This window comes from Malaclemys terrapin, chromosome 8, assembly GCF_027887155.1.
Source record: "Malaclemys terrapin pileata isolate rMalTer1 chromosome 8, rMalTer1.hap1, whole genome shotgun sequence".
In the NCBI taxonomy this organism is placed as follows: Eukaryota; Metazoa; Chordata; order Testudines; family Emydidae; genus Malaclemys; species Malaclemys terrapin.
The window spans coordinates 49,006,769-49,032,670 of NC_071512.1; positions in this window are offsets into that span (position 1 = coordinate 49,006,769).

A 25,902-nucleotide genomic window follows, 5' to 3' on the forward strand; every position below is an offset into this window, starting at 1 on the left:
ATAAGTTAGCTTGACTTAATTTTGTAGTGTAGACATGGCCTTAGCCTCTGCTGAGACATCCAGCAAAGAGATTAATTAGTGCCAGGGGCCATACTGGCTTTGGAAATTTTGGGGACGGGGGCATGGCAAGGAATTTCTCTTTTTTCATTTTCCTGTTGGAGGATTTGCCCTCAGTCTGAAGTCCTGATGCGCCAAGCTGCTGAAATGAATCCTCTTCAGTCTATTTACTTGATATTTACCAAAGTCTGAGATCAACAAGAAAACACATCTCAGCAGCTCACTTGGCAAGAGAACGAATTGAGGCAGCACTGCAGCTGTCATATTTATTTCAGTGGCAAAGCAGGTCAGGAAAATTGATAAAATTAATCATACAAACTAGCAAACACCAGGAGTGAAGGGAGAGAGAGAGAGAGAGAATGAAAGAAAGTGAGCAAGTGCCTGCTGCACCTAACTGCACCTGCCTTTATTTCTCGTAATGGATTTTTTTTTTTTTTTTTTTGCCATGCAGCTGATAAAACTGGAGCAATGTACATTATTTTATAAGTAGGTCTAGGGGGTGGGGAGCTTGCAGATGGGAAACACATTACCAAGAATCGTGAGCCTCGTCTATCCGTGCTGAGCCCTGTCCATGGCTTTGCAATTAAATGGGAATTCAAGGGCAAAAGTGGCTTTTTAGGAACGCCCCCAGGGCCTGATCCAAAGCCCAACGAAATCAGCGTAAAGACTCCAGCTGACTTTTGTGACTTTTGTAGAGTCCGGCCTACACAGGCCCTGCCGCTGTGCTTCTAAAGGCCAGTCTCAAGCTTTAACCTCTAAGTCAGTGGTTCAAAGCTGGACCAGGTGGGTAGCAATTTAAAATTGCTACTGTTGGATGCCTGTTACAAACAGCCATATATTGATTACATGCCTTTTATTTATTTTCAGTCTGCAGAACATAGTCTGTATTTATATACATTTATTTATTTATATTCTGTATTTATATACTTATTCTGTATTTCCTTTTCATGGAAATACAGAATTGCCCCACCTAACTGCTTTTATTTCATACTTTCTGTTATGCAAAGTTTCTTAAACATTCATAAATGATTCCTCCGCCTCCCCCTTTCTGGGACAGCTTAATTTTCTAGACCTCCAGCACTAACCCAAGGTTGCTGTGTCTGGGTCTTTCCATTGCAGGGGGAAGGTTAGCCTCTTGACACACTAAAACAATTTTTTTAGACAAAGCAAGCATGCAACAGGGATCCTTACACATTTTCGTTTGTTGTTGTTACTGAAGGAATTGATGGCCATCATCCAGCTAGTTCACAGTGGGAGTAACACCTGTAAAGCCAATGATGTTTCACTGGTGAAAAATCAGTATATGTGAGGAGAGTCATGCCCTGAGGTGTTTCACGAGGAGGGAGAAGACAAAGGTGTGGCTCTGAGTTGATGAATGGCTCCACACAGGTAGCAGCGAATGGGCAAATAAACTGGATGCACCAGTCACTTCATAAATTGCCCAAGGGCATAGCATGCAGGAGAGCACTGTTTGCAGACGTTAGCTTAACAGCACCATAGCTATGGTCTAGTTTGGGGCATAATGTGAGCTGGACATTATGGGAATTTGTTAGAGATGTGGAGTGATTCAAACCAAGACTTTATTTCTTTGTTTCAGCTGACACAGAGTTCATGCCCCATAAACGTTACAAAGAGGTTCCGGGTTGAAGGCATAGCTTGGCATTGTCTTGAAAGCTAAAACCAAGAGAGTTTCCATCTGGCTGGAGGCTTGGTTACCAATCATTTCACACTGGGGCTAAGCTCATCATTTAAGGCAAATGCGTAGGTGAACCTGCGTGCTATAGGTAACAATGGACCATTTGAGCTGGGAGCTCACTCTGAGCCCTGAATGCAAACTCCCCTGAACCTAGAATTCGCTACGATTCCTGAGATGAAGTCCTTGACTCTGGTTCATTCCTCCTCCACCCTTTTGCTACACTTCTTGCTTTACCCATTGCATTAATGGGTTATCATATCTATGGGTGAAAAGACAAAGATAGGGGCATCATGGGCCCAAAGTGAGAACAACAGAGTGGCTATTGCGGGCAGATTGTGAAGTGCTAGGTACCCTTCTACAATGCAGGGCCTAGTCACACATGGTTAAACGCATGCGTGGAAATATCAGCTAAAGATAACGAGAGTCATGTGGTTGTATCAGGTAGAGAATCAGGCCTTAGAGGATTTCTTCCCACCCTTTTCTAAATGCTCTATTTCCCCCACTGTTCAATCCGGGACGTAGCTGAGCGCCGGTCAGATGCTGAGTTGATTATATGGGTTCTGCCTTAGCACGTAACCAGGTGAACCCGAGAATGTTGTTAGCACTGCCCCTAAATGCCATAGACATACTGTTATGTCCACCTCACAGGGTGACTGGCCCTTCTAAGGGGAAATCGGACCAGCTCTGCCTGGGCTATAATTAGCTGCCTTCAGCCTAAGGGGGCAGGACTGATTGGGATCAGGTGACAACCTGATAAACAATTGGGCCTCATAAAAGGGCAGAGGCTGGGGGAGGAAGGAAGCTGGGCTTCTACAGAAGGCCCTGAAATAGGAGAGGGTACCAGGGAAACAGCCTGGGAATCTGTGCTGTATCCCTGAGTCGAGAGATGTAAAGGGGATGGAAAACTGTGCCCAGAAGGCAGGCTAAAAGGGAAGAGCCTTGTTGTTTGTTTGGACTTTTGTTACCCCAAATGGGGGTTGAAGTCCGAGAGTGACCCAGGTGGAGGGCTGAGCCCTGTGAATCCCTGGGAGAAACAGAAAACCCTGGTGAGGGGAAACAGAGCCACAAGGGGGTGCTTGGGCAACCCACGTATAGTCCAATTCAGAACTTGTTTCTTCTACATTTGGGGCGTGATCCAAGTCAACGGAAAGACTCCCACTTTCTCCAATTCACTTTGGATCAGGACCCTCCAAAGAAACCAAGGAAAATCTCTCCATGCCCTGATTTTCCAGCCGATGCAGTTGCCAATAACTCTAATTGAGGGACTCTTTCCACTATTGTTCAATGAGAAGGAGAGAGAGGCAGAGGGAACCAAGAGAAAGCCCTGGATTTGTGTGATCCCTATCCCCTTTGGCCATCTCAAGGCAAGAAGAACAAAGACAAGCCAACATTTTAGTAGGGAGAAAAAAATGCAGCAGGAAACTCAAATATTAAAACCAGGGTGGCCATGGAGATCACAAGAGCTAACAAGCATTTTAGAAAAGAAATCCCTGTATAAGATCTTGCTGACAAGCACTATTAAATATTCATTCTCTACACTGTGGAGACATCATTAGACACATACGCTCAGCCTCTGCATACGCATTTGTTTTACACAGCACTGATGAGCTAACAGGGTCTCACAGGAGCTCGGGCTGGCCCCTTGTTAACAGAACCGGCTTCTGGACCCCATGGAGGGGAATTGCAGCTTGCCTTTTTAAAAAAAAAAACTGTTTCTAGCTCTTTACCATTATTAACAGCACTACCAGGAGGCCTCATGGTGCTAGGCACTGCGCAAACACACAGCAAGGGACCATCTCTGGCCTAAGGAATTTACAGTCTCAAGAGACAGGGAGTATTATTATCCTCATTACACAGATGAGCAACTGAAGACATAGAGGAATTAAGTGACTTGCCAAAGGCCATCCAGGGAGGTTGTGTCAGAGGTGAGAGTTGAACCTTAGCCACTAGGTCATCCTTCCTCTAATGCATTATCTTCTGCTGATATCCTGGGAGATGTAATGTGGTGTGACCCCATGGCTAAGGTTGAAAGGTACAAGCAGTTGGGGTCCCGTTCAGCAGTGGGAGACAGAGAGAGGCTTCCCCCACCTCCACATTATATCAATATAGCCATTCACTTTGAAGCAGTGTTTACAATAAGGAGGGGGGAACACAGCTGCCCTCCTCTCCCTGTCTTGAGAGGGAGAGCTCACCCACCTGCCTAAGCACCACTCTGAGCTCTGGGATTGGGGTATTCCAAACAGTAACCTCACTGACTTTCCCACAAGCCCTAGTCCTGGGAGAATGGGGGATTGTTGGGATCCTGGGTGAAGGCAGGCAGAGCTAGTGCTGGGAGCTTGGGAGCCAGTCTGGGGTCAGAGAATACTGGGAGGTCAGAAGCAGGGTGGTCATGATGGCTAGCTAGGGATCCATGTTGTTGCCTGGACACTTCCTGGTACGCCCCTTGGGTTTATATTGGATCATGGAGCCAATCAGGGATCCTGAAGACAACTGTCAGTCACTTCCTGTGGCATGCAACCTCTGTGGATTGTGGTCGCAGGTAGCAGCCAGGTTGCAGTTGCCACCAGGTGGCAGAGTGGGTGTGTTAGTTACCTGGTACCCTGTTGGCCTGTGTTCCAAGTCCCACCAATCCTTACTGGGATAGGGACCAGGTATGGCTAGGGCCAGGGATCCGGGGAAACCATGCTACAGGCTCACCTGGAAATGCTACGACTACAGCTGCCCTATTAACATCTCCACTAGGCTGAGATCAAGGCCAGAGCTTCCCTCTCCATTGCTGCAACCACAGAAACTGATATGAATTGAAGCTCCTCTCCTGTATCTATCAGGAGTCTCCTGTAGTCCCTGCTGGCAGTACACTGCCTCCTTGGCTGGGACTTAAGCGGTTGGGATTGAAGTAGGGACTTCTGAGCAGCGATTAGCTGAACTAAACAACCCAGCAATGCTAGCCCAGGCTGTAGCAAACTCAGCACCCTCTAGATATGGTCCAGAACTCCACCAGGAGTGGCCATGGGTCATGCTGGATTCTCCAACACTGTCCAGGGAGCAGAGCCACATTGCTGCTGCAGTGAGCAAGCATCCCCCCCAGGCAGCGTCCTCCTGGTCAGCCCCAGCCTGGAGGAGTCCTGTACCTCACAACACCAGCCAAGGGAGACCTGACAACCCCCACACTAGCCAGGACAAGCTGCTAGCAATCAAGGGAAACATTCTCCAACTAGCCCCACCAGCAGAGGGAGCCCTGGTTCAAAGGCTGGTTTGGTCTTGCTGGTGCCTGCACAGAGATTATTATCCATGTTCCACCTGTGCCCTTGCCAGCTCCTTGTGTTTCCCTAGCATCCTCCTTGCAATCTGCTTATCATGGAGGGAGGGCATCGTTCTTTCTACTAGGACAGGGGAGCTGCTCTTCTCAGCGCCTTGCGTTCTGCTGGTGCAATGGAGGGAGGAAGGCGGACGAGTGTTCATCTGCCCCATTTCCAGCTCCCAGACGGTGCTTCCCGCTCGCCAGGGCCATTTCTGGGTCTCAAGCTGCCAGTGGGGGACTCTGGCCTTGAGTCGGCCTCCGCTCTTTGGTCAGGAGAGCCGGCACAGAAGAGATACTCCTCCTTCAGTCAGTCCTGCTGCTGGGCTGGGAAGACCGGCCTGGGAGCAGTCTCTCCACTCAGAGTTGCTCCTGGAGCCAGAGGGGGATTTGCCTTCTACTCTCTGGTCTGGCCTGCTGCCAGAAGGCATGCAGACCCCGAGCTGTGTCCCCTCCATGGTCTACCCCATTGCCAGAGCAGGGGCATTAGGCTGTCTGTTGCTGAGCCTCGGCTGGGACCTCACATAGCTGCTTGAGGCTCTCATAGGCCAGCTCCTGCCAAGAGATAAAACATCCACCTCTCACCCCTACCCATTGTGCTGCCAAGTGCCTGTCCTAGCCCCCATGTGCCATATAAAGCCCATTTGCTAGCTGGCTTTTTCCAGCGCTGGCGGGAGGGCAGGCACGGAGATAGACAGATATTGTTGCATACATTTGCGGTGATAGCATCATTTTTTTGGAAACAAACTGTCCATAAATGTCACCGAAAATCCAGGTCTCCTTTTATTAAAACTGAAAAATGTGAATAAATGTAAATAACAAATGACTGCTACAGGGAGAGGTACCAGAGGGTCGGCCGGCGTCACTCGCCCGCCCTCCCTCCCTCTCTCTTGCCTCTGCGTGTAATTTGCATTAATAAAGAGGCTGTTCCTTGTTGGAATGTGTTTCATCCCGTTTAAAATCCCAGGGCGCTCCACCAGGAAGAGCTCTGGGAGAATCCGACTGTCAGAGCCGACAAGACAAATGAATCCCGGTGTCAGGAGCGTGTGGTTCAACGATGACAGATTGAGAAGAACTGCCCCCCTCTCGACAGGCGGGCTTCATTTTCAAATTAATAAATCTGAATAAAATATTTTTCCTTTCATTATGAGCCGAGCCCGTGTGACAGTTCCCATGACAGGCGGGGGGAGCAGTGTTGATGAGAAGAGTTTGCCTGAATTCCACCTGGGCTTCTTCAGCTTTATTTTTACCTGCAATTTCATCCCTATTTACCTCTCTTCCTTCCCCCTCCCATTCTGTCTCTCACTCACTCCCCCTCCTGCGCTCTCCCCCCCCTCCCTCCAATTCTTTCACCCACTCTTATTTTTCCTCTGTCCCTCTCCCCATTTTCTACTGCTGCTGCTATTTCCTCCGGTCCCTTCCCCATTTTCTTCCGTTCTCTCTCTTCACTCACCTGCAGGCAGTTATCCAGAATCAAAGCCCGCAGCATCATTTCTTTAATACACACACACACCATCTCACACCTCGCACTCACACATACATACAGAACATCAGCCACACACAAAAAATCTCACACCTCAAACATATCTCTCTCTCTCTCACACACACACACACACACACACACACACACACAAACACACACACACCTCATTGCATGACACCGTTCCCTTGGCTCTGAGCTGCAGGGCTGTGTGTCAGAGCAGAACCCCTGGAACGCTGCTAAGCCCCTCGATGTGTAACGCCTCGTAATAGCAGCAACCAAACAAAAGCTCCCGCAAGCCCATACCTGCATGTTTCACCCCACAAGGCAGAGTACTGAGCTCCAGTCTCTCTTAGGAATGGGGATGCACAAAATCGAACGCACAAGGTGACAGGCTGCGCTTCTCAATAATTTAGATGCTCTTCAGCAGGGACACCATATGATCCTTAGATTAGAAAACAAATTTGGGTCAAGAGAAGGGGAAACTTCTGCAGTGGCTGGAGTTTAGGCCAAGAGTACAGTCCCTGCTCCATATGCTTCACAATCTCCCATCAGGGACCAGATCTTCAGCTGGTGTGAATCAGTGCGTTTCCACTGAAGTTTGATCTACACCGCTGAATAACTGGTCTACTGCCCTATAGCAAAATAAGGGCGAACATCCTGGATGTCACCTCCATCCCCACTCTATTAACTCTGGAACCCCTATGACCCCAATTTCGATCCCTGGTCCCTTGAACATCTCCCTGCACCATGTGTCTCCAACTTTGATTTCCAAGCCTCACACACACCCCTTACCATTGACATCCGCTTCGTCATACCTGCAGAGCAGACAGGATCTTAGCTCACCCCATACACTGTCAAATGCCTGGAACCTTGGAGATCCTGCTACAGGACCCAGCCTGGGAATTAGGATGCTACTTATAGAGGGAGGCACAGACAAGCTGTTGGAACAGCAGCTTGGGGTTTAGTCCCTGTTGTGCCATTGACTCCTGGCCTTCTGTGTCCCATGGTCAGCCCCCCTACATCTTTTCCCTAGCTACTGCATGGAGATAATACTACTGCCTAGCTCACAGCAACGTCATGAGAATTAACTGGATAGCATTTGCCAAACAATTTGCCCTTGAAAATCACGAGGGAAGTATTATTTTGCAAGCACATATTGCTTTTCATCCAAGGATCTCCAAATACAATCTAAGCCTCACAACATCCCTCTGAAGAAGGTATTAATATCCCCATTATTCAGAGAGGGAAACTGAGGCAAAGGCTAAAGGCCCACATTTTCTAGATTCATGAGCAAAAGTGCATCTGCACAACACGTACCCAACAAGACAGAGATTTGAGCATGCACCTGTGAAGTCTATTCTATTCAAGTCTATGAAATATGCAATCCTCATCTTTGCAGTCGAGGGGATTCCACAACATACCTGCAAAGCCGGTTATTAGATGATTCGTCTGTAAGGGAAATGCATTGTTTTGAGCAACATTTTGATATCATGCCACCAACACTTTGAGAAAGCCCTTGGAGTGACTAAGGAGGTTATATTTCCTGCCTGACCCAAGAGGTGACTATCATGAAAGATACTGTCTATTTAGTTTCTTATACCACGCCCATTGCCATGGTATCTGAGCACCTATGGAAAATTCTGGCTTTAATACAGATCAGTTACACACACAGACACACACACGCACCGATAACAGATGAGAAACAAATAGAAAATTATTGGCAAAGCAGATGGGTTTAAATAGGACACTGCCCTTCCACCCGCATTCTCAGGGGAAGCTCACATCCAGATCTGAATTTGAACTCGGTGGCTCACAACGATTCCTATAATGTGCCAGATAAGAACAACAGATCCAAACTTCCTCAGTTACAGGACAATCCAGATTCAGGTTGAAATCTTCATCTGATTTTCATGACTTGGGTTTGGAGCCATTGTCACAGAGTGAGCTGGTCCTTTCAGAGGGTGAAGGGCACAGGCGCACGTGTGAGAGATTTGGCCTACCTCCCCAGGTGGAGGCAATGAGCAAAGTCACCTGACAAGGAAGCAGATGATTAGGAGCTGGGTGTGCTGGGGCATAAAAGAGCAGGCCTAGGAGAGGAAAGGAGGCCGGCTGGAGAAGAGACACTGCATGGCTGTTGAAGGAGGGTGGGGGGAAGCTTGGCGAGTCTCTGGCGAGGAAGCGCCAAGCACAGAGACACTCTATGGAGAGGAACCATGGTGTTTGGACTCTTCAAAGGGTGGGAGGCCGGCCGGGCAGGCTGGTAGAACAGCCCCTGGGAAAGAGAGAGTCCTCTTCTTGGTTTGGCTATCGGAGCAGACTGTCCAACTCATCAGGTTCCCTGTGTCGGGAGCCCATAGAAAAGAACAATTACCCTGTACTGCCACCTGGTGAGATGAAGCAGTGACCCCCTGATATTAAAGGGAGGAAGAAGAGACTGTTCTGTGCCTGGGGCAGGAGGATGGGATCTTCCCCTGGGCCCGATTACCCTGGAAGGGGTGAACTTCTGGGGCTTAGCTAGAGGGCCAAGCCGCCTCAGCAGCTGATTGTTGTGGGAAGCAAGTAACTTTAGTGACATGACTCTGCTGAAGAATAAGAGAATGCAGTTCACATGTGATTCCCAGGTAGTTTGGCCAGGGGAGCCTTTTTCTGCAGGGAGCACCCAAGAAGAAAGGCTGAGAGCTGTAGGGAAAAGGCTGGTGTTTAAAAAGTTAAGGGTGCCCCAAGCCAAGGGCCTGAGACGCACTTGAGTGATCATTTGCTGAGAATGTCTGGGCCAGCGAGAGTCCCACCTGTTCAGTCATCAAGTGCAGTGTCACTCTGTGATGGTCTCTGATGTGGGGGAGTTCTTAGTCATGGCCATATGACATTGACTCATGTGGTCACGTCCCAGCATGTAACGGGACATTGCCAGCAGCACCCAATACAAACGGATGTGGAAGTCTGGTTAGATGACAATCCTCCACCACCAAAGACATCCAGAGCTAGAAAGGTGGCTGAGATATTCCAAAGGGTTTCTCCCCAGGTGGTAACGGGCGTGACAGATTTTGCTATCTTACAAGATCAGAACAAATCTGCGGCCACTCGTCTTCACTTCTCTCAGCCACTAAAGCTGAACCATTAAGTTATAACCTTCCAGGTTCAGTGCAACACTTCCTGTCCTAAATCTTTATAAAATTGCTGTGTGCTGTTATATGTGGCTGAGCTCTACCTCAGAGGAGGCTGCATTTCATTCCTGGGTGAATTGCCTCTGAGATCTTTTCCCTACTTTGCAGGAATTAACTAATACTTGCAAAGCATGGTGCGATCCTTGGAAGAAAGAGATATAAATCTTCATCACTTACTCTAATCCTCTCTGTAATTATTTGCATTACACCTAGAGATCCCAACTGAGATAAGGGCTCAATTGTGCTAGGTGCTGTATACACAGCAAGAAACAGGAGGTGCCACTAAGGGTTTACAATCTAAATAGACAAGACAAAGAGTAAGAGGGAAAATAGAGGCACAGGGCGGGAGGACATGCCCAAAGTCACTCAGCAGAGTTGGGAATAGAAGGCAGGTGTCCTGACTCCTGGACCAGTGCTCTACTCACTAGACCATTTGGCCTCCCAAGTCCGTAACTGTTCAGACAGTGATAGAAACAAACTAAGACCTGAACAGAAATGGGTAAAACACAGGTAGAGAATGGAACAACTTGTCTCTTGAGTGAAGCCAGCTTCCCAAACAAGTCCATGACCAATAGCCCTGACCCTCGGAATCCCAGTCGCACCAGGGCCTACCACCAAAAAATAAGTGGAAGGACTGGCTGAGTCTGCACGTGGCCTGTATCCCCCTCCAAAGGGATTAGAAACATTCAAACAGCGATAGCTGGGCCTGACACTAAATTTGATTAACTCACCCGTAGAGTTAATGATATAGAGGACCATGTGGATTTTGTTGTAAAGAACACTGAAAAGACAGATGAGAAAATGAGAAAACAAGAAAGTAAATTTAAGCAGCTGGAAGCTTTAACAACTGGCATGATAAATCCAGCAGAGCAGTGCTCTGTAAACCCCACTGCTAGAAAATCAAACGTGGGCCAAGGAGGCAGCGTGTGGATCTGGTTTGGGGCCATGGTTAGTGTGGGCTTGTCTGCACTGATGGTTTGCCTTGCTTACAGCAGCTGGACCAATATAAACAAGACAACCCATGATGTTCCCCAAAAGAGTTATGCCCTGCTTGAAACAGGGCTAAGCTGCATGTGAGTAAATAGCAGCTTTGCCTTTGTTGATGAGGCCAAGAATTTAGCAAGATTCAAAGAGGGATTGGATGGTTAATATGGATAGCAAGGATATCCTGAGTTGTTATGGGGGGCCCAGCAGTACTGCTTATTATTAAGGTAGACTGATGCTAACCATTATCAGACCCTGTTTTCAGTTACTTATCACTTTGCTGAACTTCAGTTGTTTGGGTTGAAACTTCCTATGCTGAGTAAGTGGGAGGTGAATGTGGCTGGGACTCATTGGACAAGGAGACTGGGGCTGTGCAAGCTTAATTTGGCTCCTTTGTGCATATGCATTACGATAGCCTTTGATGACATGATCACATTGTTCCCCACCACCACCACGCACACACACAGACAGTGTCATGTGCTGGGGTGCCATCCAAACCAGCAAGGGGCTGTGTCACCGCCTGCCCCGTAAACCTGGGCACCTCAAATGCTCTGTCGCTGTGGCTCAAAGTCTGCAGACAAGCCTGCACTGAGCGGCTGTCTTAAGAAGCTCTGATTCCAGTAGCCTGCCTATAATACAACAGCCCCACTCTAGTTTCCAATTACCTTATACAGGGGTGACTGCAACACCCCCCCGTCCCAAACCTTCCCCAAACAATGGCCAGCCATCTCCTGGACCATGCGGAGGAATACTAAGGTTCATGTGCTCCTCTATAAACCAAGTGCACAGCTCACCACTGGAACTGGAGTTAGCTAGCACTTCGATTCAAACACAGCGGTGGGTGGTTTCAGATTAAAAGTATAACAAGTGTATTAACAAAGGGAGATAGAATTCTAATTCTAGGCATGGCTGTTGTAGCTGTGTCTGTCCCAGGATATTAGAGAGACAAGGTGGGGGAGGTCATATCTTTTATTGGGCCAACTTCTGTTGATAAGAATGACAAGTTTTTGAGCTTACGCAAAGCTGAAGACGATATTACCTCACCCATCTTGTCTCTCTAATAGAATTCTAAGTGAGTTCAAGTATGAAGGATAAAATTAAAAATGGTTACAAGAAAATAATGCTGTCCAGTGTCTAAAACTTAACACAACAAACGACAGCCTTTGTTCAAGGTAGTTTCCTTACCGATCTACCTTCCAGCAAGATGTCTGACCCCCCCTCTGGTCAGGCCCTCCCACAAAGTCCAAAGTGCTCGGTTCCTTTGTCATAGGTGAAAGGTAACTTGGGATTCTTTGCCCCTTTCTTCTATAGTCCAGTGACCCTTAGAAATGCAGTCTTCTGAAGTGAAGTAAAGTTCATTCTAGCTGTGAGGAAGGTGACATGGAGTCTCCTGGTGAAGGCAGTTCCATGCTGGTCTTTGCTAAAATACAAATTGATCAGTTCCTGCAATCTCTTCCCCTGCTGTGATTCTCTCCTCCCCATGTTGGCCTTGTTTACCTTCTATATAAATTATGTTCCCATCGTCTCTTACCTTCAAGGTGGTAGAACCACATTTCTTAGCCTAGGATGGGGTAACTTTAGCCCTGCCTGGTAGTCACACTTTGATAACGTAAATCCCAATACGGTTGCAAGTTTGAGTTTCTCCTCCATACATATACCACGCACTAATATTAGTGATCGGAATGATATTAGCTTTTTATTGATATCTTATATGACACCTTCTAGATACAGGTTATGACATTAGTTGAGGTACACGTAGTCAGTCTGGCTTGTTGAAACTCATTACCAGATCCCAGTGAGCCCGAGGTCCTCGTGCATCGGGATGCTGTGAGGGTCACACACAGGCTACTGAGCTAGATGGACCACAGGTCTGATCCAGTATGGCAAGTCCTGTGTAGTTGTACAGGGTTTGTGCCAGAGCAACTGGAACTGGGGCAAATCCCCAAGGTAGGCAAAGCTGAGTGACATCCCTCACACAGTAGACCTGCAGTCTGGGGAGGAACATCAGAGAGAAACTGCAGCTGGCTGTGAGGCTTGCACCCAGGATCCCAACCTTTGCTGCTATTTTGCCATCAAAATCCCCCATTTGACAGCACAATTAATGGATGGAAAAACCAGCCCAGGAATCCAGCATTCTGCGTCTGCGTCTACTCATTCCTCTTGCATCCCACATCTGTGTCCTTCTATTCCTGACTGCTCAGAAACTGCAACAGTGTTGATTGACTCCCTGTGCTCTTTGTCCCATATTGTGCACAATTTCACTCAATTAAATCTGCTGTGCTTGTCAGTATTCTCCTCCCACCCCAGAATGGTAGAGGAACAGACCCTGAATGCTGTCCCAGGATGTAACATTTCTAGTATTTTGTACACACATGCCCACAGTTATTACTGGGTCTCTGTGACACTGCTCTGGCCGGAGGGGTTCGTATGAACCCTTTCTGTAATCCAGATCCCTTTTGGCTTGATGCTCCTTAATGGAACTTCAAGAATTAGAAAAACCTCAAAGTGAAAAATCAAACGGAGTCACCAAACTTTCATCTTGAAGCCTATGCAAAGCCATGAGTGGGGCCCAAACCAAAACCTGCCATCCAACTGCGAGGTCTGGATTCTGACGGGGAGCCATATCTGAATTTTGTGGCTGGCCCTTAGCTCTCTAATGTGCCTAACCAAAGTCACCCTGAAATTCTGGGGACATTTGGAATCCAGATCTAAACTTTGTGGCTCTGGCCCATCTCTAGTTTTGACAGGAAATCGTACACGGGAACAGGTTTGCTAGAAACCTCAGCTGAGAACATTGGACCCTGAAGTTCTCCATTTATTCCTGGTGTGGTGCAAGGGGAAGTTAGGGTAAATGCTGTTAGCATCACTCACATGCATCCTGTTAAGATGTGATGGTTTTGGAAGTGGATGGATATGTCTGTGAAAGGTATAGAAGGGCAGCAGGCGCATTCATTCTGGATTTGGGAAAAGCACACAGGCAAGCACTGATATAGCCACCAGACCTGATTTCTCTTGAAAAGAACCATCACTTCACCTTGGACGCAGGCTGCTTGAACCAATCAGTCAGAATGCACAGCTCTGCTTGCCTGGCTTAGACTGCCATCACTCCTGGAAACACTGAGCCATTCAGAAAAAGGACGGACTTCTGGGAGTGATGGGAGAAGATGAGGGTGTCTCCATGTCTGACATTGATTCAGGAGGTAAATAATATAAAAAAGCTATTCAAGAGAGACTGGTAAATGGGTCAATTCCATTTCCAATAAACAGCTGACCAGAGACTCTGATACCCAACATTCATGGGGAGTCATTGAGCATCTTGCTAGGAACCATGTGTCCAACTTGGTTATACTGCAGTAATAAATGCCCGACATTGTCATCTAAATAGACTTTCCTAGAAGAACAGCAACAGTCCCTGATAATCAGTGCAGCCTTTGTTGTGTCTGTCCAATCTGACCTGATGTTAACTGGCACCAAAGTGGAGGGGCAAGCAGGGCTCTCACTTCTCCTTGTAAGCTCTGTGAACTAAAATAACCTGAGTTATGTTTTGGGGTGTTGGGTGGTACATGCAGGGCTAGAATTCTTGGGAAGCCTGGTGAGGCCAGCACTGAGAGGGCTTCTATTGTCTTTACTTCCATTTAACCCTTCTATCTGTTTCCATACCCTCCTTGGTCACTGCTGTTTGGCATTATTCATTAGGATGTGTATCTTGGTAGTGCTTAACAGCCCCAACTGAGATCAGGGCACTGTTGCGTGAGGTGCTGATCAAGCCCGTAGAAGGAGATATTCCCTGCCCCAAAGAGCTTAGTCACAATAAACAGGTCAGACAGAGGAAGTGTTACCTTCTATAGATGGAAAACTGAGGGCCAGGAAAATTAAGAGACTCACCCAAGGGCACAAGGGAATCTGTGGAAGACCTGGAAATTGAATGCAGATCCCTAGTCTAGTGCGGTAGCCACAACCCCCATCAGTAACGCCCTTCTGTTAGATTCAGGACAGGTTCCCAAATATGGCCCATCGCGAATCAAGGTCCTCCAGTAGCCACATTTTTTGTCAGCTTCAAAAGCTGCCTATGGATGACAGGAAGAGCTAAGTAGCCCTTGATAGTCATTCCCTTCTTTCCTGCCGTTTTCCCTGGAAGCTCAGCTGCCTGTGAGAGCCCCCCTTTGGAAACGCACGGTGAGCTCTGAATTGAGCCGTACAGAAGGAAGGTGAAGCTTTAAGCTGCTAGATTCATGTCCGGGATTTTTATACACACATAAAATATGAATCTCAGTTGTATACAAAGCTGAGCCCATCGTGCCAAAAGGATCCCAGTCAAGCAAGACTGTAAAATGAAATCCTCTTGGACTAATTTAAGGAGACCCGAGTGATATAAATTCTGGCCTGCTCAAATGCAGGAAATAAAAAAAAAAATCTGACTTGAATACAGGCTTCTCTCTCACTGCAGTTAGCAGCCCCTGTGTCTGAGCAACAGGAACAAAACAACAGAGCAAGAAATTAACTCTCGAGTGGAGGACTCCCCCCTCTTTATACCAGCCTAGAGGGCCTAATGAAACCCTCTTCCATGAGAAATTAATACAGAGAAACTTTCTAATAAATAAGGGGGCCTGTATTTGCTAGATTCTAATGACTTTTTTGGACTGTACCAGTCATTGCTATTGAAGTGGTCTGCATGGAGAAAATGCTCATAAAACATGAATTCACATGCCAAACTCTGAGCCGCTGCATTTAACACCTTGTGTCTCCTCTGCATCATTCCACTTGTGACTTACTAAAAGCCCTGTAAGATGTTCATTATTTTCACCACACGTACAAGTGCAAACCCATAGCACTGAATGCACACTCCCTTCCACCAGCAGGGACTTATTACTGTATAGCAGTAGCATCTGCAGGGCCCAATTGCGCTTGATGGTGCCATACACAAAGTCAGCTGAAGGTCTTACCTTCTAATAGCCCAGACAAAGGGTTGGAGAGAGGATGTGTTCTTATCTCTATGTTGAAGATGGGGAACGGAGACAAAGTGATTAAGTGACTCACTCAAGGTCACACACAGTCTGTGGCAGAGCTGGGAATGACTTCAGTTCTCCAGTCCAGTACCTTAATCATGAGACATTCTTCCCCTCAAAATAAGACTGCAGGCAAAAGTCCTTGAGTTCACAACAAGGTATGAGGGCACATAAAATATTGCCAATCCAGGTGGCTCCTCTTCTGGGACCACCACTGAAACTGCCTGGGATTAGAAACAGGCTCTTTGGAATGAAGCGAACACATCACAACCAAAAGAGGAGCCAGTAGGGCCAATTCCCATCAGTCTTATGGAGTGACCCAAAGCCAGACAATACGTATCGTCACCATATGAAGGACATTGTGAAAAGGAGAAGAGGCCCATTGGCACCAGACAGAAAATTCTGAAGGACATCAGAAAGGGAGAACTCCACTAGCAGCCAGGTCAGAGGAATGGCCAAGTAGATGACCACCAGAAGAAGACAGACGTTTGACCCATTACAGCTCCATTATCAGACAGCAAGAAATGGCGATGACTGCTACATATAAATGCCTACAACAAGATGTGATACAGCCAAAGCTCCCATCATTGTGATACAGCCAAAACTCCCATCAAGGCTGGGGAATGTGGGTAGGTGCTGGAGAGAAGCTACATGAAGAAAGGGAACATTGGTATGAGAGGGATCCCTGGATGGGATTATGCTTTTGAATTAAATAGAGGGAGACTGAAAAAGTGATTGGACTTTGCTGGTCTCAAAATATGCACTGGGAGTTAAGACAGGACATGACCACCGTTTGGTGTATAAAGAGCTCTGCAGTGCTATTGTTCATTGCCCTCATACCAGGGAGTGGGCCAGCAGGGGATGATATTTACTTTGGTTTTAACGGGCAGGTCACTACCCTCTCAAGTACTGAAAGCAAAGCACACATGCATCACATACAGACAGGACTGACTTTATTGGGATTCAGCCTTGGTCATTCACCCAGCCTGGAAGGTCAGAATACTCCTTTACTGTTTCAAAAGGTACATTTGACCTTTTCTTTCCTCTCTGTTTCAGTGATGTGCATCTGCCCTTGTTTTTTTCCTCCCCTTGCTTATTATAGCTTAGATTTACCATTTTTATTTCCCCCCCATCTGCCTTCACTGCACAAGTGACCTTGTTAGCACCTGAGTAAGCCAGACACAACTGCACTGCAATTGCAAAGATCTAGTCAGGGCTGGGGAGGGATATGGCAAGCATCTTCTGTCCTGAGATCCCTCTCTTTCTGCGTGCATCCCTCTTGGTCTCTTCACTGAGGCTTAGGGGATCAAAGCCCTTCGTGCTTGATTCACTGCTAGTGGAAGAACCCAGGCTGAAGGTGCATCACAAGCCACCTGCAAACCCCACCTCTCTTGGAGTGGATGGCACAGCCCAGAAAATGAATGTGGTTGGATGGGCAGGAAGAAGGGCCAGGGTGCCCAGCTGGTGCCCCGAATAAGCCCATCTCCCATGCAGCCTGTGCCCAGCCACAAGCTAAAGCAGCCTTCCCCTGGAGAATGTTTTTGGGGTCGGGGTCAGTGCTGCCTACCCCAAAAGCCAATTCCCCCTCTCGGGTGCAGCTGCCCCATCAGTGCAGGAGGTGCTATTTGCACCCCCTGTGGTTGTAGGGGCGAATCAAACCCTTTCAGTTGCTCACAGCAAGCAGTCCCCTTCCTCATTCCACCCAAGTCAACCCTAAACACAGCCTAGCAATGGCTTGTGGTCACCCTGTGCTTGGGCGGTCAAGTAGCAAACAGGTCACAGTAGAAGATTAACTGCTGGTAACAAGCAACAAACGTGCTCTGGGATTACTGGTTCATTAATACATTTTCTTGTGACATGTGAACAAGAACCAGAGGGAGCCTTTATTTCGGCTCTGTCTATCCAGCCAGCTGAGAGGAAAACAAAAAAGAATCCTGTAGCACAATGATTTCTAAAGCCAAGTTCTTTGGAGCTATACCATAGAGCCAAAGTGACATTTCAAGGCAAGGATTGTTTATACAGTGGAGGCCCGCCAACAGCAATTCCTGGCTGCGCTGCTGGGGCCTAGTGAGCTTGCTGCCAGCTGCGCTGCTGGGCACACTCTTCCGGCATGGCCAGGGCTTCCACCTGCCCTCCCGGCTGCCTTTGCCACTGCCGATACTACCCCACACGCGCCTAGGAACCCTGCGGCCCACCCGGGCAATTTAAAAGGGCCTGGGGCTCGTGGCAGCGACTGGGGGCCCCCATGCCCTTTTAAATTGCCCGGGCCCCTGGGCAATTGCCCCCTTTGACCCCCTCACCCTCCCATCAGCGGGCCTGGTAAAGTGTCTGGCACAAAGCAGCCCTAGCCCTTTGGGTGCTACCAGAATATAAATATTTACTACCAATACTAATGATGGGTTGGGACTGAAGCTGAGAATTAAGAAGGAGAGAGACTTTGCATAGGCATGGAAAGAAGAGAAGATGAGAATAATGTGTAAGAGGCTTCATCACCTCACTCAAAGCTGGACCTATGAGAGCAAGTGGAAGCACCTTCTTCTGTTGTAGCTGCTTGCTCTGACCCCTTCTGTTTGCCCTCTCCATTCCCCCAGGCCATGCACAGGGAGTTACTAGCTCCAGGTCGGCCTCATGAATGAGGAGCACATGACCCCTTCTGGGGGAGGAGGAGAACCTCTCCAGTGAACCCACCTGCTGCCCAGAACACTTGCACAGGCCATCAATCTGGATCTCTTGTCCTCCATGGGAGGAAGATTGGCGTGAGGCCATCTCTCCTCAGAGGTACGAGCACCTGGAAAAAACAGTGGCATCAGAGATGAGAGTGCAGGAGACCAGAGGCCATGTTGAGGATGACATCAACCGAATAATAACAAACATCCTCTTCTTCCCCACCGGTGGCTGAACCTGTCTCACTTCCTCTGGAATGCCCCAAAGAGTCCCCTTCCTTTTGATTGGCCAGCCTGAGCTGAGATTCACCTTGTCAGCAAAATCAACGCTGTGCTATCCCCTGAGAGTTGGGCTAAGGAAAGTCCTCTCAAAAGCTAGTGACCCATCACCAGCCTTCTCAGTGCCCAGTTGGGCTTTAAACGTATGACAATGCAGTAGAGTTGGTAACTACACTGGAAGAATTGTCGGGGTGTTAAATTATCCAGAGTATAGAATCACTCAGAACTGTCTCCCTGCTACCCCGTGTAAAGCATTGCAGCATGGAGGGTAAAAATAGATGTGTAAAAATAGCATAATAATAATCATGTAATTAAAGACTATACCATAATGCAGACGCACAATGGGGCAGAGTTAATGCTGCCTTTTCTTACATTTCAGGGCATGAATTTGCAGCTTTTATCTTTTTTATCACACTTATTTTGTATGGAATTTCCTAGCTTTTTTCCCCCAAAAGGAAAGATTGGTAAAAGAGAGAACAACCAAAAGGACTTGATAAGTCATCAGCAGGGTTGGAAACCAGGATCTTTAGAAGCCTAGCACAGCACTCGGCCACTTGAGCTAAGGGCAGCAATAGTTGGCTGTTAACCTCTCCTGGGTTTTTTTGAACGCTTGGGGCTGGTAACACTGCAGTTGGACTGAGGACATGCTCTGTGCAGATGCAGGGAGGCTAGCAGGGCTGGAGCGTACTCAAGGCAGATAGAATGTTCAGAGAATTTAGCAGCAAGCCTTTACATATGTCTGTGTGACTATGGTAATTTTTCAGAGGCTAAATCTGAATGGATTTTCATGGAGACAGTTAAAAGGCATCTCCATGTCGAAAAGGCCTCTCTCAAAATGTCAGTTTCCTGCTTCAAACCCAGGAGGTGGTACAACTCTTCAAATAAATAGTTGGGAACATTATTAACATTGGCAAAACTACCTTTTTTCCTTTACTTCGTTCTCCCAAATGGCTAAACCATTTCTTGAGGAAACCTTCACACACAAATGTCAATCTATGGCAGACACCCAATGTGGAAAAGTCCAGCCCAAGCAGCTTGGTGTTTTGCTTGGCAAAGTTTATAAGCAACTGAAAACAGAGACTTATCAAGTGTTAGACAACCTTAGGTTTAGGCATCACGATCAGCTCCATCTATAATCTGTACAATGTGGAACTGTCATATATAGATAGGAATTGCCAGCCTGGGTCAGACGAGCTCCATCTAATCCAGTGTCCTGTCTCTAGCAGTGGCCAGGACCAGCGGCTTCGGGGTAAGGTGCAAGAAGCCCTGAAGTGGCAGTGATGAGTTAGCCTGTCCCTAAGGCAATCTTCTTTCTGACCCTCACTAGTTAGAGGCTGGTTTGTGCTCTGAAGCCTGAGGGTTTATACCCCTTCCAAAACTCTTGGGGTTTTAATCCTCATTGCTATTTCCAGATATTAAATTGGAGATGACGTTGAGTACGTATCAGTAATTTAAGGGCTAAAACAGGGGTCGGCAACCTTTCAGAAGTGGTGTGTTGAGTCTTCATTTATTCACTCTAATTTAAGGTTTCGCATGCCAGTAATACATTTTAACATTTGAAGGTCTCTTTCTATAAGTCTATAATATATAACTAATCTATTGTTGTATGTAAAGTAAATAAGGGTTTTAAAATGTTTAAGAAGCTTCATTTACAATTAAATTAAAATGCAGAGCCCCCCGGACCGGTGGCCAGGACCCGGGCAGTGTGAGTGCCACTGAAAATCAGCTCACATGCCTACGCCTTTGGAACGCATGCCATAGGTTGCCTACCCCTGGGCTAAAACATCACAGGAATGATGGTGTTAGCCCCAAAAGAAGCATTACAAATAGAGCTGGGTGAATAACTGATTTTTTTTGTTCATTGGTCATCCTGAAAAACTGGGGTGGGGGCAGCTGGTTTGGGTTGCACCAAATCCAAAAAACTTTGGTAAGTGACTAAAATAATCAATTTTGGCTTGAACAAAACATGTTGTTCAACCCAAAACCTTCTGTTTCCAGGCACTTTTTAAGGGCTAGATTCACAAAACGGCTGGGGGAGGAGTTCCCTGTGACAGTTCTTGGGGTACCCAGGACTGTGAGTCATCTAATCAGCTCCTGTCTACAGGAGTCTTTCTGATGGTAGCTGGGGGTCAGCTCCCACCCTGACACCACAAACCCTTCAGCTGCTCCAGCACTTTCCTTGGGGCAATGCCAGCCCTAATTTCACCTTGCAGTTTTACAATTGGTGCACTCGAGCCCCCATGAATCGCTCCCTTGTGATAGCCAGCCCTGACACTCACCAAAATTCCAGGCACTCTGCTCCCAAAGGTACAATGTACCCCTGATAAATCTGCAGATCTTAAACCACCACTCCTGCAAAGCAGACAGCGTTACTAAGCACTTCGGATAAAACAAAAGAAGAGAGAAGAAATCTTAACTAGAAGTGAGAGAAAGTGATGGAAACAACCAGTTCTAACACAAAACAAAATCCTACCATGCAAACCTGGCTCTACACTGATCAATAGGTACCTGTCCTATCTAATAAAGTCGGTTTCCCTCTCTTCCCCCAAAGTTCAGTCTGTGCAGAGCTGGTTGGTTTCACAAAAAACAGGATCCAAACATTCATGAAAACCCCTCGCTCCTTAAGAGGTTTCCTCAGTGAATGGCTGAATGGATACACAGTGCCTTTGCCTTCACTCTATTCTTCTGAAATGATCTTCTGTCTTTATTCCCAGCCAGGGTCCTGTCCACCTCGGAGTTGCTTTGACCATTTGCAATTGTCTTTGATGGTTTTCCATTGACTGTTCTGGGATGTGGCAAGGGTAGGCAACAGAACCTTGCATTGCCTTGCCAGCTGGCTAGGGAGGGGTGATGACTCCCTCTTGCTCGAGAGGGTCATCACTGAGATAATTACCTCCTGGTGGCCAATTCCTACTCCAAAAAGCATGCTTTCAATATAAATACACTCTTCCTTAACTTTTACCCATACGTACATCTAGCAATGACCATGAATCTTGACAAGTTACAAGCTTTCTGTAGATACCAATCATATTACTCTTTACGGAGAAATAGCCTGTAAGACAGGTTTTTGGTATAGTGAGTTTGTCAGGTCTGAGGTGAGAGTTGTTTGCAAAGTACAGGGGACCCTTTGCCAAGGGGTCTCTGTGTCACACACATATCCTTTACAATGTTTAGTGCAGTGGCTGGGACACTCACCTGCAATGTGGGAACACCAGATTTGAATCCTGGCTCGGGAGGAGGGATTTGAACACAAGTCTCTCCCCTCCCAGGTGAGCATCCCAACCATTAGACTAAAGGCTCCAGGCCCAATAACCCAAAAGTTGATGTTTGCAGAACAAGACTGGTAGTGGGGCTGAAACTAGTCCTCTCAGCTACACTGAGATAAATCCAGACTTACTCCACATTTACAGTGGTATAGGAGAGAGCAGACTACAGCTACACTGCTCATACTGTAGATATGAAAAGAGCAGTATATATTTAACAGGATCATAGAATCATAGACATTTATGGCTGAAAGGGACCTAGAAAGGTCATCTAATCCAGCCCCCTGCACTGAGGCAAGGCCAAGTAAACCTAGACCATCCCTGCCAGGCGTTTGTCCAACCTGCTTTTAAAAACTGCCAGTGATGGGGATTTCACAACCTCCACTGGAAGCCTGTTCCAGAGCTTAATTACCCTTCGTGTTAGAGAGCTTTTCCTATTTTAACCTAAGTCTCCCTTGCTGCAAATCAAGCCCATGACTTCTTGTCCTACTTTCAGTGGTCATGGAGAACAATTGATCCCCATCCTCTCACTAACAGCCCTTCACATATGTAAAGACTGGTAACAGGTCGTCTCTTCTCGAGACTAAATGTACCCAGTTTTTAACCTTTCCTCACAGGTCATTGTAGCAGGCTATGCCCCTTGGGGAGAGGGCGGGTGCTGCTCCTGTCTCAGGCTATGGCAATAAAAACCCCACAGCCTCAAGTATCACAGCCCAGTTCAATTGACTCAGGCTTTCAGGGCTCCAGCTGCGGAGCTTAAAAGTGCAGTGTAGCTATTTGGGCTCAGGCTGGAGCCCAGGCGAGATGGTAGGCGGACTGGGCCCCGCGAGCCTGAGTCAGCTGACCAGGACCAGCTGCGGCCATGCCCCGGATCTTTTTCTGCAGTGTAGACGTACCCTCAGAGGCCAGAGCCCAGCCACCCTGAACAGCACAGCCAGAGGTCTGCTCCCTCACACATGGCGTTCAAGTAGTCCAAAGAGAGAGTCAATATGTTTCCACAGCCCATGAAAAGTGGAGTGCTAGGCCTTCAGGAAGCCAAAGAGGAAAGTACCAGCCCTTCTTTCTCAGAGGGCCAGGGTGAGCAAGGCTCTCTAGCCGTTTCCCTGGTCAGCAACCCTGGCTTCCTGTGGCCAGGGAGCTCTGCACTGCAGTCCTGCTCCTTCAGAGTGATGCCCTGCTCTGAGCAGGGATCCCCCCTCTCCAGGACCTGTCCCTCTCCAGGTTTGGCAATTCTCAGGCTGCCTGTGCCCAGAGGCACTCTCTAACTCCTTCCTGGCTGGGGTGGGGATTCTAAACCTTTGATCATATTTGTTGCTCTCTTCTGGACTCTCTCCAATTTATCTACATCTTTCCTAGAGTGTGGTTCCCCAATATTCCACGCTGACCAGAGTGGAAAAATTACATCCCATATCTTACATATAAGACTCCTGGTAATACATCCCAGAATGATATTGCAAATGCATCACACTGTTGACTCATATTCAATTTGTGATCCACTATTACTCCCAAATCCTTTTCAGTAGTGCTACTGCCTAACCCGTTACTCTCCATTTTGTAGTTGGGCATTTGATTTTTAATTCTTAAGTGCAGTACTTTGTGCTTATCTTTACTGAACTTCATCATGTTGAATTCAAACCATTTTTCCAATTTGTCAAGGCCCTGTTGAATTCTACACTTGTTCTCCAAAGTGCTTGTAACCCCTCCCAGCCTGGTGTCATCCACAAATTTTACAAGCATGCTCCACTCCATTCTCCAAGTCATTAATGAAAATATGGACTAGTACCAGGCCCAGAAGAAACCCTTGCAGTAGAACCACTAGATATGAACCCCCAGTCTGACAGCAAACTATTGATAACTATTTGTTGAATACAAGCTTCTCAACTGATTGTGAACCCAGCCTTGAGTAATTTCATCCAGACCACATTTCCCTTAGTTTGCTTGTGAGATGTCATGTGGAACTCTGTCAAAAACCCTACTAAAATCAAGAGGATAAACAGTAGTGATGCCGCTGCATAAGTGCACTGCTTGCTGATTTAATATTCCTGGAGGAGCTTTAAACGTTGCATTTCCTGAGTTTTATGCAATTTGGTTTTTAACTATAATGTCTCATTGACTGTTTTTGTTTGGTTTGTTTTTTTGCCCTATCTCTCTACCTCAGATTATAAGCAGCAACTCTATTTGGGCCAGATCCTCAGCTGGTGCAAATCACTGAAGTCAGTTGAGTGGCATCAATTTGCACCAACCAGGGATCTGGCCCATAATTCATAGCTGTGCCAGAGTTTTCTGGAGCGATCCGGGGTACCCCAAGGTGCCTGGTGACATGTATATTGCACCGGCTGTTACAACATGTAACCTGCAGTGGGGAGAAAGCCAACAGTATCTTTCCATCTCTCTTCTTGCCTTGCAAAACTTTCACTTCCATTACAGGGTGTCAGCCTGAGTGAGGCTGCAGCGTGTGATGGGGGCAGGCCCTACATGCTGAGAAGTTAGCTCACCCTCTCCTCATGGAGTTAAGCCTGCTCTTTCCAGATCAGCATGTGCCAGGTAAGGAGGGCAGTGTCGGGAGCTCTCGAATTGGAGAGCTTTGCTGTGCAGGCTGACCGTGGGGTACGGTACACACTATCAATACAATGAAAAGGCTAATGGGATCACCTCCTTCCAACGGTATCACAGTGAATGTGAAATTTATAGCAACGTTAAAATACTGACCTCTATCTGTTTTATGCTGATCATTAACTAGGATTATCTCACACCAGAGATTTGCTATACCAAAGAGCACTGACATCACTAACTGCTATTAAGTGTATTACACTTAAACTCCATAAAGGGGAGCAAAATACCATTGTCAGCAACATGGGGAAAAGGCACATTATCGAACTCACTCCAATAAAAGAGAGTGGCTGCCCTCAGCTTTCTGTCTGAGTCTGGTATCTCGTGCTTTCAAATCCTCTACCCATCACAGGCCTAGTTCCCTGTCAGTGACTGAAAGGTGCGAGTCATCGTTACTGATTCAGCAGTGCTGAAAGGCCCCAATTGAGATCAGGGTCCCACAGTGCTAGGCACTGTACATGATAAGAAACAGTGCCTGCCCCAGAGATCTTACAAGCTAAGTAGACAAGACAAGGGATGAGAGGAGAAACAAAGGCAAAGAGAGATGAAGAGATTGGCCCAAGTTCATGCAACTGGTCAATAGCAGAGCCAGGAATAGCACCCAGTTCTCCTGAATCCCGGTCCACTGCATCTCACTGGCTTTTTAGGTCAAAATAGGGTGACCTGATGTCCTGATTTTATAGGAACAGTCCTGATTTTTGGGTCTTTTTCTTATATAGGCTCCTATTACCCCCCACTCCCTGTCCCGATTTTTCACATTTGCTGTCTGGTCACCCTAGGTCAAAACTGCCCTGAGGGAGAACTAAAGGTAGAAGAAGAAGCAGCGGCAGCCTCTGAGGTGGGCGGGTATGAAGCACAGGCCTTGTTGTGAGTTATGACTGTCATGCTAGCCAAGCGCAGACTGTGAGTGGCTCCTCCCCACTGCTTGTGTGTGGCTGTTCTACACAAAAGCGCAGAGCCCATCACGCCAACATCAACACACTGTAGATAATTGACTGAGTACAGACAGCAAGTGCCACAAACATTGAGTCCGATTCTGACACCTGATATCGCCATCCTAGAATACCAAATAGGACTCAGACCTCTGATGATTGCTCATTATGGAGCCCTATACACTGGGGTGCATCATCCTATGTGTCCTCAAGTTGTAAAGGCAGGACTGTCTGCTGGCCTGCCTTGCCCCGCCCCGCCACCCACCCCAGCTCTGTCTTCCCTCACTTCCCTGTCTTCTTGCCTCCTTTCTCCCAGTCTAATGGCTGTTTCTGAGCAGTGGCATATTTGTTGGCTTGCTCTTTTGGTGACATCTTCTTTTAATAAGGAAATCTGTCTCTTAGCAGCTTCTTGCCTCAGGCTGTGCTTAGTTAAAGTGTAAAATGTCAAACTTCAGCAAGGATGACAA